This window comes from Nicotiana sylvestris, chromosome 1 (genome assembly GCF_000393655.2).
Source record: "Nicotiana sylvestris chromosome 1, ASM39365v2, whole genome shotgun sequence".
NCBI classification, from domain to species: domain Eukaryota; kingdom Viridiplantae; phylum Streptophyta; class Magnoliopsida; order Solanales; family Solanaceae; genus Nicotiana; species Nicotiana sylvestris.
Window position 1 is genome coordinate 156707948 of NC_091057.1, and position 12182 is coordinate 156720129.

Sequence of the window (12182 nt, forward strand, 5' to 3'; positions counted from 1 at the left end):
CCTCGCTGAGGGCCGAGAACGGTTCATTTTTCCCTGTGCTCATCCTGCACATTCATTAAGGTGCTTTTTTAGGCGAAAGCAAAAAGTCTTTATTTTGATTCCAAACAAAAAATCTTTGAGAAAAAAAAACAATATATGCATATATATACATATGTATATATATATACATATATACTTTGTTGTATATCATTATTGGTAAAATGAAACAGGGAGTTGGGCCCGATGAGGGTTGCCTACGTATCCCACATCCGGTGAGAATCAAACCGACGTAGTTCGGGTAATCAACTAACTAGTTTATATATATATTTTTTTTTATTTTTTTTATTTTTTTTTTTAAATAAAGCAAATTAAAAGAAAAACTCACTCCTCATTCTCAGCTTGCTATTTTTCTCTTTTCTCTTTTCCTTTGTTTTTTGGTAAAACAAACTGTTAAAATAAAATATACCCATTTTCTCTTCTATTTGAACTTTGTCATTTTTTTTGTAAAAATTTCCCAACATTCAAAACCGGTCATCATGCATGTTCGAAGCAAATAAATGCACAAGCAGTGAGCAGGATGCATCAGGATGGCCTTTTTTGTTTCAGGTTGCTATTCCTAGACGGACCCAACCCCTGTGTTGAGCCCCCTAAGTCAAAAAATGCACATGATGCAAATAAGCGTTCCTACTAGGTATCCGGCATGAAGTTGAGTTATTCTAGGTTCAGAACCTGGGTGTTTGTTCTAGACCTGGCTTACCCGAGCGGACAGCTCGAGCCGAGGGGGGGCAGCGTACCGGGAATACAGAAGCTTCACCGGCTTAGCAACTTATCCGAACCTCGTTCTAAATTGGGATTTGACACTATACAGAAAAGAAGTCGTACGAAGTACGCCCTTCTTCATGATTTAGAAGACTCAGAAAGGATAGGGGTTTCGGCACAGTTTATATACAGTTCACGTAATATCAAAGCGGTAAAAGTAGCACTTAGCACATTAGGTTCAAACATGTAAAAATCAGATAAAACCAAATATAACAATTTATCTAAGCTCGAATTTCTAACCCTGAACCAGTGGTTCTGGGTCAAATCCCCAACAGAGTCACCAGAGCTGTCACATCTCCTTTTTTCGCACCCGAGAGGGTACAAGGGATTTTTTCTAATTAAAGGACAATCGAAACGGGATTTGTTTATTTATTTTAGAGTCGTCACTTGGGAGATTTAGGGTGTCCCAAGTCACCAATTGTAATCCCGAATCGAGGAAAAGAATGACTCCATATTACAGTCTGCGCACCAGAAATCCGGATAAGGAATTCTGTTAACCCGGGAGAAGGTGTTAGGCATTCCTGAGTTCCGTGGTTCTAGAACGGTCGCTCAACTGTCATATTCGGCTTATTTATCTGATTTTATACAAATACGAACTTATGTGCAAATTTTAACCTTTACCGCTTTTATTATATTTTTTAAAGGAATATGAACATCGTTTAAAACATGTCTTTGCATTGCGTCACATGAAATGCACCCGCGATCCAAAACATATTTTTATTCAATGTTTTAGGATTTGGAGTTGGGTCGCATGAAATGCACACCCGATTTTAAGAAGGTAAGATTATTAAACACGCGCCTAAAGAGACTTTCGTATTATTATCCTGGGAAGGCCGCGAATTTTGCTAAACGGCCTGTCCCGAATTCTAAGTATTTTAATATATACATTCAATGAGGGCCCCGCAGCTTGTACATTTTATTTGTCGAGGCTCATCTCATCTTTTTATTTTGAAAGGATATCCTATAGCGGCTATATTTCTTGTCGCATTTGTCTCTACCAGTTGAAAGCAGAAATCGCCCTAGTTTATTACATGCTTACAGTTATTTACAGCAGGATTCCGAATGCTTTTCAAACAAAAATCAGAAACAGGGCCACACCCATGGGCGAGCGATCGGACCTCATGGGCCCAAACCCAGCTTATGCGGGATTCGCCAGGCCTGGGCCACTGATTTTCTGGTGAAGGCCTGCTTGGCCCGTGTCGACTTGGGCTCGACCTTCGTGAGGTTGAGGCCGGAAACTTGTGTTTTTGTTCTAAAGGGGTGGTTTATCAGTTGTAACGGGGCAGTTTATCAAAAGGAAATGAAATTAGCTAACAATGGATAGCTATATACGTGACAGGCATTCAATGGCATGCTGAACAAAATTGGCTAAAGTCTAATATGTACCCTACTGTATTGTGAATCCTTTTATCTACCAACCTATATACACAATCTGACGTCAAACTACCATACATTGACATTCACTAAGCATGAGGGCTGCCTCCAGTATCCAAGCAAAAACGTAAACTATTATACATCACATGGTATTTAATATAACAGGCTATGTATAAAATAACATCTTCAACTCTTCTCTTTTGTATTCATGCTCGACTTTCAAGTTACATTGATAGTGTATTAGTCGTGTACCTGGTAGGGAAAGCAAAAGAAGAAGGAGAATGATCAGCAACAACAACCAAACAGCAACAACACAGCAACAACAACCAGCAACAACAACCAGCAACAATTATGAAGCCCACAGGTGATCGGGCATCAAACGGACAATCCCAGAAACAGAGTAGAAAACAGCAGAAAGCCCAGAATATTTAATGTAACAGCACCAGCAGTTTAACAATCACAAACAGCTCGGCAAACAACCCAACAACAATTGGCAAAGACAACTTGACCAACTTGCACCCTTATGCAGTTTTCATGCAGTGTTTGGTTACAATATTCTGAAATTTTCTTTATGTTTCTTTCTTTCAGTTTTTCCAACCTAAAATCTCTCTGAAGACTAAAATGTCCAGCCCCCTTTATGTTCTAAATCAGTCCTATTTATAGGCAGAAATGGCAAGCACTAACCTGCCTTGAACCCTTCCCCTCTTTCCTGCCCATAACTTCTTTTTAAACTAAACAAAATATTCCCCATGCCCATCCATTCGACAGGCCTTTAGCCTGTATTTTCTGCCCAAAAACATGGGCACCCCTTTTTTATTCAATCAGCCCCATGCTAACAAGTTTGGCTCCCCACTATTACTTTATTTTAATCCTAATCCAGTACCCTATTTGTCAGCTCATTTAAACTAATCATTTCTGTTCTTTTTTACACCCAAATTACCCTTGTTAAACCCTGATTATTACTGTCCTGAACCATTGCAGCATCAGGGCATTTTGAACTTCTGAAAGTTCAAATTCAAAACTGCCCTAGCCTGAGTCTTTTAGTTGTTTATAATGCAACTAAACTACTTTCAAACAATGTCAAGCAATCAATTAACAACAACAGGTTCGTTCACTCATGTGAAGTTGTATGAATTAGAATATTTGAACCTTCAGTCATAGGAAACTAATCGACAACGTTTATCAAGTCGACCATACTAATTATAACCAGGTATAATCAGTCGATTAAATAAACAACACGTACGGGGTCCTGAATAATTTCAGACAACTTTGCACAATACTGGGTGGCCATATGAATTATTTATGCGATGACTAATCTAATCGAACATGTATATCACAGAATATATTCAAACATGCACAGAAAATAATCGACCAAATAAAAGGCCTTACAAAGACGGAAGAAATTGGAATGAAAATACCAGAAATACCAAATAATCACAACAGAACATGCTAACAAACTCAATCAGTACTCAAATAAAACAAAAAGAAAAAGGAAAACTTACTGAAAATGTTCAACCAAAGCCGACCCAGGTCCGAATTAGATTTGACCATTTGAGGCCGAACAAACTTTAATCGGGGTGTTCTCAACCGAGAACACCTTGATTAAGGTCTATTAGACCTCAAACCTCTATTAAAACTGGCCGGATTCCCCAGGTTCTTGTGTTCTAGGGTTTGGATCTTCAGATTTGAGATTCTAGGATTTGTGGGTAGATTCGGACCAAAGCAAGCTTGGTTTGGTCACGAGGTAGGTCAGGGGGTTGTCCAGTGTGAATCTGGGTTGGTTTGGTGTAGATCGGGTTTTAGTCTCGAATCGTCAAATCAAGATTCGAGATGATGGAGTGTGATTCGAGGCCAGGGGGTAACAGATTTGGGTTCGGGGTGGTGAGATGCATCAGGGGTGTTAAGGGGGTGGTCACCGGCGTCCTTGCCGCCGGCTTTACGGTGAAGGTGAAGGGGGGCGGTTAGGGTTTGGGACATTAGGGTTGGGCTCTTGGGGACGATGGAACCGGGGGTGTTTGGATAGGGGGCGTGGGGTGTGATGGAGGGTTTATATACAGAAGGGGAAGATAGATCAGGGCCGTTAGATCAAGTGATCTCAACGGCTTGGATCTATTGGTGAGTGACAGGACGGGGTCGTTTAGTATGGGAACGGGGTCGTTTTGGTTTAAGTGAGGGGTTGGGTTGACCCGAGTAAACAGGTCGGGTTATGGGTGTGAGTGTGGACCGTTGGATGAGTTTGAATGGACGGCTCAGATCAGACGCCCTATGCGACGTCGTTTTGGGTCCGTGCCTGGGCAGGCCTGGTTTGGACTGGGTCTTTGCTTTGGTTTTGGGCCTCATTTTGGGGCCCAATCCGATTTTCCACAACCCTTTTCTTTTCTTCAATTATTAAAATTGAACTAAACCCTAAATAAATTGTAAAAATTAAAAATACAATTACACACACATTGGTTAAGACCTTACAATAATTACCACACATTAAATAAAAATCACTCAATGACAAACACACTTATGCATATATTTTTGATTTTCTTTTCTTTTGGAGTAATTCCCGTGAAGCAAAAATCACGTGCTTACAAAAGGCATCAGCCCTATATCCGAATATCCAATCCGCCCCCTCCACAATACGCAGATGGCGCGCCCCGACACTCTGCATCCCTCCGAAACGAAAGACGTATGCCTCCACTACTATCTGCTCATAATTTTTGTGTTTCCCCTTTAGAGATAGTGTACGCACTGGAAAAGCTAGGCACGAAGGTGCAGTGGCCGCAAAAGATGATATCGGACCCAAGTACCAGGAGGTCGAACGTCCTGTGTGAATTCCACCAGGAGAGAGGAAAAAGACTGCATAGGTTTGTGACAATAAGTGGTGAGGATGTTAAACCAAGGGTACTTGAAAGAATTGCTGAGAGATAAAGGACGGGCCAACTTCGCTCGAGGGGCAATCAACCTCAAGGACCTCCAAAGCCACCATCACCAGATTGTACCATAAAAATGATCATTAGCGGCGACGATGATACGGTGATCAACTGATCATAGGCTAAAAAGTCGTGTTTTAATCGTTGTAACAACACTTTAATTATTGCATTTTACAAAGGTTTGAGCTTAAATGATAATGAATTGTACTAAATTCATGCTTTATGCCTTACAGGAAGCTAATCCGACTTAAGAACTAACTTTGGGATGAATTTGATTGATTTGGGGCTTTGAAGTCTGAGTAAAAGCTAAATAAATCAAGTCGGGATCGTGTTCGGGGGTCGCAAAGCAAGCCCGGATAGCAAAACAAATGAAAAAATGAAGCAGCGCAAAATTTTGCACTGCCGCACCGCCAGGGGCACCGCGGCAGTGCAAATATTTTCGCTGCATTGTTTTGCTCCGTTAAAATGCATTCTGCCTCTGTCCAATCCATGTACGCGTCGCACGGGGCACCACGGGGCGCGCCGCGGGTGTGTAAAAATCACAAAATTATTCTATTTCGGACTAAAAAGGGCATACTTGTCAAAACCCCTTCCTACACAATTAAAAAGGCAAAAGAAGTGCCATTATTGGAGAGACCTGTTTTGGAGAAGAAGAAGAGGAAGGAGATTAATCTTGAAGAAGAGAATCAAGGAGGAACATCAACTTGGAGCAAGGATTAAAAGAGTTTTTCTAAAACTTCTCCTAGTATTTACTCATACTATGTTTATGACTTATATTGTTGATGTTTGTATAATTATGAGTGGCTAAACCCCCAAATATTCTGGGGTTATGGGTGTTAGATGATTATGTTGTTTGAAGCTTAGATTGATGATCTTGAATTTAACGTTAAGGGTTGTTTATTTGATTCTGCTGTTAATTATTTTACTGCGTAGCTAACAGTAAAATACTATTTACGAATCTTGAGTTAAACTTGAAAAAGGAAGTTCTTGATTGCATATAGAATCAAATAGAGCAAGATCTGGATCTTGGGCATCGGGTGAAAGATTCGCGATTAAGATAGAACTATACTTAATTGTCTTGTTTGGTTGAGAAATAGGATTTGTAAATGCATTTGAGTTAATATTAATACCATAGAAATATAGGTATTAATTTAACTTGAATAGGCACATAAGAAATCGACAGATTCTTATGGGTATTATCAACCCTATAATCAGTAACCCAGATAATTCAATAAATCATTTTTAAGCTAAAAACGTAGCATGATCTCTAGTAAGCCCATAACCCCGGGATATCTCTTTTAATAATTGTTAAAAGAAATATTTATAAGTGGCGTAGTAACTTTGCGTTGTATTATTGTTTGTCTACTAGTTAAATTGTAAATTGATTATTTATGTATTTTGTGATGAATTAGCTTGAATCGATAATTGTTTGAGTTTGCATCAGTCGTTAAGTTAATAACAAGTCCTCATCGGAACGATACTCTACTTATTACTATATTACTTGAAGATGCGTACACTTGCATGAGTGTTTTGGTCGCAACAAGGTTTTGGCGCCATTGCCAGGGACTTGGAAATTAGATACGTGACTAAGTTAAGCTTTTATCAGCTATTAGTTTAAGTATTAATTTTTAGTTCACTTTATTTGTGTCACGCAGGCTCTTCTCTTGAATGTGGAGGAGCAGAAGCACAAGCAGTCTCTTCCATCTTGATCCTGAAATTGAAAGAACACTTCATAGAGCGAGGAAGGAGTTGGAAGCTAGATACAAAATAGAAAAAGATTTGGACATTTTAGTTCAACCACAGCCAACAGTGATGGCAGGTAATGGAGGGCGTCCGGTGATAGAAGCTGCAAGGCCAAATCTTGCTAATATGACCCAGGCTATTGTCAAGCCTGATATCACTGGTCACTTTGAGCTTAAATAGTACATGGTACAGCTGATTCAGTCTAATGGGCAATATGTAGGTCTATCTCATGAAGACCCGCAGAGGCACATTCAAAATTTTTTGGAAATCACGGATACTTACAACTATCAAAGTATTTCTAAGGACTATGTCAGGCTAACCTTGTTTCCTTTTTCATTGTTGGGGGAAGCTAAAGAATGGTTGCAGAAGGAGCCTGCTAATTCAATCCATACTTGGGATGATTTAGCAAAGAAATTCTTAATCAAGTTTTTTCCCCCTAAAAAGACAAAGTCTTTGCGGAGCCAGATTCTTGGGTTTCAACAACGGGATGGTGAGACTCTTAGCCAAGCTTGGGAAAGATACAAGAAACTACTCCGAGACTGTCCATATCATTGTCAAACTGATGAGGTATTGGGCCATACTTTTGTTGATGGATTAGATGAGACTTCAAAGATGAATCTTGATTCATCTTGTGGAGGTAGTTGCATGGCGAGACCATATAGTGAAATACAACTTCTACTAAACAACTTCACTGATAATGATCATAATTGGCAAGGTGAGGGAGAACCAATGAGAGCAATGAAACAGAAAGCAGCAGGGGTACTTGAACTGGATGATTTTTCAGCCATGAGAGCAGATATAGCAAAATTGGCAAATCAAATTAATAGAATAACAATGAACCAGACACAACAATTGCAACATGTTCAACAAATGTCGATTTGTTGTGAAATGTGTGGTGACAATCACACAAGTGACATGTGCCCTATGAATCCTGAATCTATTTATTATGTGGGAGAACAAAGCAGAGGTCCGATGAACCAACAGGCACAATATGGGAACACTTACAATGCAAATTGGAGAAATCATACTAATTTCTCTTGGGGTGGAAATCAATCAAATCAGAATTAATATAGACCCCAAGGAAATTTTAATCAACCTCAAAGGCCACCCCAGCAGGTAGAAGAAAGTACAAATGATTTGTTGAAGAAATTGTTGCATGACAATCAATAACTCAGAACTGATTTCAGAAATTTTGAAAGGCAAATTGGACAGCTAGCTGCAAATCAAAACACTAGACCTGCAGGTGCTCTACCAAGTGATATAGAAAAAGATCCGCAAGTTAGTGCAATTACACTTAGAACTGGAAGGGAATTAGAAGAAGTTCCAAAGAAGAGAAAAGACAAACCTATACCTGAGGGTGAATTGATTCCCAAAGCAACACAGGAAGCAAAGAAAGATGATACAGTTTCAGTACCTGTGAATGTTCCAAGGCCACCACCACCTTTTCCACAAATATTGAAGAAAAAGAATTATGATCGCATGTTCAACAAATTTCTCTCTATGTTGAGTTAAATTCAATTGAATATTCCGTTGGTAGATGCGATTCGTGATATTCCAATGTATTCCAAGTACATAAAAGATATTGTGGCTAACAAGAGGAGATTGACTGAATTTGAAACAGTTGCACTTACTGAGGAGTGCACTTCAAGGGTCCAAAATAAGCTTCCTCAAAAGCTTAAGGATCCTGGCAGCTTTACTATCCCTGTGAGAATAGACAATGTTGATGTAGGCCATGCACTTTGTGATTTGGGAGCAAGCATAAATTTGATGCCATTGTCCTTGTACAAAAAATTGGGTTTGGGAGCTCCAAAACCCACCACTGTGATGTTGCAACTAGCAGACAGGTCCATAGCTTACCCGGAAGGGGTGATTGAAGATGTGCTGCTGAAAATTGGGAAATTCATTTTCCCGGCTGATTTCATTATCTTAGATTTTGAAGTAGATGAAAAAGTTCCTATTATATTGGTAAGACCTCTCTTGGCTACAGGTGATGCTATAATTAAAGTAAGAGAGGGAAAAATGATCATGAGAGTTGACAACGAGGAAGCTGTTTTTAATGTATACAAAGCAATTCAACTTCCTCGCCATTATGAAGAATTGTCTATGATATCTGTCATGGAGATGGATGAGCAACTTATTGCCCCAAGTGTATACTTGAAGGATTCTTTATAGAAAGCAATTGTGTTGTTCGAGAATTTGGAGCTTAATGATGAGGTTGAAGAGATGAAGCATATTTTGAATGCATCATGTGAATATATGAAAGGTTTAAATCCCTTTGAACCTAACAGACCAAATGGTCCTCCTCCGAAGCCATCAATTGAAGAAGCTCCAAAATTGGAACTAAAGCCTTTACCTTCTCACCTTCATTATGCTTATTTGGGTAGTTATGATACGTTACCTGTTATTATTTCTTCTGACTTGTCTAAATTGCAGGAGAAAAAATTGTTGAGAGTACTACGTGAGCATAAAAGAGCAATTGGGTGGACAATGTCTGACATAAGAGGTATTAATCCAGCTTTTTGCATGCATAAAATTCTCATGGAGGAAGGACACAAGTCGAGCATAGAACAACAACGCCGCCTAAATCCGAACATGAAAGAGGTGGTAAGAAAAGAAGTGATTAAATGGCTTGATGCAGATATTGTATTTCCAATCTCTGATAGCAAATGGGTAAGTCCAGTCCAATGTGTTCCAAAGAAAGAAGGAATGACCGTAGAGACAAATGAAAACAATGATCTGATTCCCATTCGAACTGTTACTGGGTGGAGGATTTGTATAGATTATAGAAAATTGAATAATGCCACCCGAAAAGACCATTTTCCTCTCCCTTTTATTGACCAAATGCTTGATAGATTAGCTGGGCAAGAATACTACTATTTTTTGGATGGTTACTCGGGATATAATCAGATTGTTATAGCCCCAGAGGACCAAGAGAAGACCACATTTACATGCCCCTATGGGACATATGCATTTAAAAAAATGTCATTTGGTCTTTGCAATGCACCTGCGACTTTTCAAAGGTGTATGATGGCTATCTTTACTGATATGGTTGAAAGATTTGTGGAAGTATTTATGGATGATTTTTCTGTATTTGGATGTTCTTTTGATGAATGTTTAATGAATCTTGACAAGGTACTTCCTAGGTGAGAAGAAACAAATTTGGTACTAAATTGGAAAAAATGTCATTTCATGGTAAGAGAAGGCATAGTCCTAGGGCATAAAGTGTCCAAGAATGGATTGCATGTGGATCAGCAAAGGTGGAAGCAATTGAAAAATTACCTCCACCGGCATCAGTTAGAGGCAATCGCAGTTTCTTGGGTCATGCAGGTTTTTATCGTCGTTTCATTAAAGATTTTCAAAAATTTCATCTCCTTTGTGCAGGCTTCTTGAGAAAGATACATCCTTCAAGTTTGATGATGCTTGTCTGAAAACATTTGATGAGCTGAAAAGAAGATTAGTTATTGCACCAATTATCATTGCTCCAGATTGGAAACTTCCATTTGAGTTGATGTGTGATGCAAGTGATATAGCCATTGGAGCTATTTTGGGGCAGCAGAAGGAGAAAATCTTTTACTCCATTCATTATGTGAGCAGAACTCTTAATCCAGCTCAAATGAATTACAATGTTACTGAAAAAGAGTTGCTCGCAGTAGTATGGGCATTTGATAAGTTCAGGTCTTATCTAGTGGGAACCAAAGTCATAGTTTACACAGATCACTCAGCTATCAGGTATTTATTTGCAAAGAAAGACGTCAAGCCAAGGTTAATCCGATGGGTTCTTCTTTTGCAGGAATTTGATTTGGAGATTCGAGATCAAAAAGGGACAGAGAATCAGGTTGCAGATCACTTATCCAGTCTGGAAAATCGAGGCCATGTCACTGAAGGAGAATCAATCAAAGAAACATTTCCTAACGAACATTTGCTAGCCATCACTTCAGATGAAACCCCGTGGTATGTTGACTATATGAATTTTATTGCAAGTGGGGTGACTTCACCAGAATTCACAGCTGATCATAGAAGAAGATTCTTTCATGACGTGAGGTTCTACATGTGGGACGAGCCTTTTCTATACAAGCAATGTGCAGATCAATTGGTAAGAAGGTGTGTCCCTGAGGAGGAGATGAATGCAATATTGCATGACTGTCATTGTTCTCTGTATGGAGGTCATCATGGTGGAGATAGAACTGCACAAAAGGTTTTGCAATCAGGTTTTTACTGGCCAAAATTATTTAAAGATGCATATGCTTTTTGTTAAAAATTGTGACAGGTGTCAAAGAACAGGTACAATCACGAAGAGGAACGAAATGCCTTTGCAAAATATTTTGGCAGTAGAGCTCTTTGATGTCTGGGGAATTGATTTCATAGGACTATTGCCATATTCTAATGGGCACAGATACATTTTGGTTGCAGTCGATTATGTGTCTAAGTGGGTTGAGGCCATTGCTCTTCCTACTAATGATGCAAAGGTAGTGATAAGTTTCGTAAAGAAGCACATTTTCACAGTTTTGGAACTCTAAGGGTGTTGATAAGTGATGGAGGAATACACTTTTTCAATAAGTTGTTGAAAAATATTCTAGCAAAATATGGGGTAAGACACAAGGTTGCTACTGCATACCACCCTCAAACGAGTGGTCAAGTTGAAGTGTCAAATAGGGAGGTAAAACGGATTTTGGAGAAAACAGTGAGGGCAAATAGGAAAGATTGGTCTGGTAAGTTAGAAGATGCATTGTGGGCTTACCGAACTGCATACAAGACTCCAATAAGTACTTCTCCATACAGGTTGGTTTATGGAAAGGCATGTCATTTACCCGTTGAGATAGAACACAAAGATTATTGGGCAATCAAAAAGCTAAATATGGATATGGACTTAGCCGGTGAAAAAAGACTGCTACAACTCAATGAACTTGATGAGTTTCGGTTGCATGCTTATGAAAATGCCAAGTTATATAAAGAAAAGACCAAGAGGTGGCATGACAAGCACATGCAACATCGTAAGTTTGAGCCGGGTCAAGAAGTTCTCTTGTTTAATTCAAGGCTAAAGCTTTTTCCTGGAAAGCTTAAGTCCCATTGGGCAGACCCTTTCGTTATGGTAAATGTGACTCCTCATGGAATAGTTGAATTGCGAGATATAAATTCAAGTGGTACATTCTTGGTGAATGGGCAGCGAGTAAAACACTATTGGGGTGGTGATATTAAACATCACAAGACCTCGATAGATTTGGTAGATGCATAATGACGTGTTGAGTCATGCCGTGACGTTAAATTAGGCGCTTGTTGGGAGGCAACCCAATGACTAACATCACTAACTTTTAATTGTAGTTTAGAATTATTAGATTTTATATGTATAAT